We start from the raw sequence: 2,308 nt of genomic DNA, 5'->3' as shown, positions 1-2,308 counted from the left end.
AGAGTATTTATGATCTTTATTTATCTCAATTAGAGGGTACATTCATATGTTTTAATGCAAATACATGAATGTGTTTGAGTGTGAGGTGCTTGTGAGGGTGTTATATCATATATGAAACTTGTATTACGTTACCCTTCTAAAATGTGTAAAATTCTGTATTCAAAAAATATCTGGCTCCAGGAATTTCAGATATATATTATTAGTCCCTCTGTGTTTTCAATGTTTTCTTTTCTTTCTTTTTTTAAAAAAATTATGTGTGACTTGTGTGTCCATGCCCATGCACATGTGCTTTGAATAGAGATGGTGGAAAGGTGAATCTTTAGTGAGTTTCATGAAGATTTCAAGTCCTATCTAAAAGACAAGATAGAATAAAATGTCTGAGGATAGATTACCTTATAAAAAAGCATGCTTCTTCATAAAACTTGTGCAAGTAGATTTCTGTTTCTCCTCCTTCCTGATCAGTCCTTGGCATGTGAATTATCTGTAGGAGAAATGTTTAACCACTTTTATTCTTAACCAATTAGGTAAAAATATTCTCACATCAAATCGTACACTATTTCTCTCCAACTCCTGTGGTTCTGGTCTGGGAAGAGTTAGTGACACATGCAGGAGATTGGTAGGATTTATACACATAAACGAGTTTGTGAGTCGAGACCACATAATGAGCTTACATTAGAACTTGGTTTAAAATCCATGTTTAGCCATTTCTACCTCAATGTTCTCCCAACATGTCAGTGTGTGTCCTCAATAGGTTTGTTTTTTTAATTTTTAAGAAAATAAAAGCTTTAGGTTCTCTCAGCATTTTTAATTCTAAAATGCACCAGGTAAGAAGGATCAGAAATATGGATTTTCTCGTTCCATAATTTTCTCTCTTCCATTTTACCTTATTTCCCAAACTCCGTTTTAATTCCCTTACAAAGTCAACCTAGCCAACCTTTCTTTTTGCAGGCCCAGGGCTCGCCAGGGATGCAAGCGCTCACTGCTTGCTGACCCTTCACCATTCAGTATTTTGCACTGTCGACTCTCCCTGCTGAGCCAGAAAGCCTGGGCCAGATTGGAGAGGAACACATGTGAGCAGTTGTCCTTTGTTCTTGTCTTGGCTCCTCGCTCTGACCATGTGTTCTAGGCAGGACTTCTAATTAGGATGCCTGCAAGAAAAGAGCAGATTGGAGATGCCATGTCCTCCTCCACCGCCAGCAGGGCTGGGGGTGGCATGATATGCTGCCCAAAAACTCATCAGGAAACACTTGTTTCCAAGAAAAGAAAATGGGGCATTTCAGCCTGCAGGTGAAGAATGGGAGGAACAAACAGAAAGTGTGGGAGATCTGGGGCAGGGTTCTGCCTAGGTGGATCAATGTATCCATACTCTTATAATAAGATTAATATGTCCCAAAGCCAAGTATAATCTTTGCTTCCAATTGTTACATATGTTTAAGTATTGTATCTCTAAGTGAGTTGTAAGGACGAGTAAGTAGCCTTATTTTACCTTTGGTATGCTCTCCATAGATACTATGTATTTTATACATGTATTTGTTGGTCAGAGTATAAGCACCATGGATACAGGGTTTTGGCGTTTTGTTTACTGCTAGATCCCAGTGTCAGAATGGAACTTAGCATATTGTTAGTACAGGGTGATATTTACAATATTTAACTATCAGTTCCACATGGGTAGCAACCAATCAGAAGACTTTAAACAACCAGTGTGCTGGAATGACTATCAGTCCTGATAAGCACTCAATGAATGTTGGCTGAAGGACTCAATGAGAGGTACTGTTCCCACATACATGACGAATATATATTTTTTCATGGAATTTTGAGAACTTACCTACTCAAAATAGTTTTTGAGCAATTCGTATGCACATACTAAAATGTGTATTTGAATATATTTATATGTACATATATATCTGAAGGAATATATCCCAATATCTTAATGGTGGTAATTTACTGGAAATTTGGGTAATTATTCTTCTTTCAACTTTGTGTTCTCTTCTTGCCATTTTCCCCCCTGATCCTTGCTTCTTGGGAATTAAGAGGATATTCTAAGAATATTTTCTAGGGATTAAGCACATAATCCAGTAAGAACAGGCCTCCGAGAGTTGCTCCGTGAATATGAACTTGAAGTTGTTCTAACCAAGGTGTTTGGTTGTGGAGAAACCCTCAGCCATCCTCACTTTATCACCTGTTCTGTGTGGTCAGTTACACCCCAGGCTGTTTATAGTCTGCTGCTACAGAACAGAGTTGGTGTCAGTGCAAAATCCTTGGCCATTACCCTTTTCACATCCAGCTAGTTGAAATAACCAACTTAATT

Source organism: Pteropus vampyrus, unplaced genomic scaffold (assembly GCF_000151845.1).
Source record: "Pteropus vampyrus isolate Shadow unplaced genomic scaffold, Pvam_2.0 Scaffold42, whole genome shotgun sequence".
Lineage (NCBI taxonomy): Eukaryota > Metazoa > Chordata > Mammalia > Chiroptera > Pteropodidae > Pteropus > Pteropus vampyrus.
The sequence above is the reverse complement of the archived record's forward strand: the minus strand, read 5'-3'. Positions refer to the sequence as shown.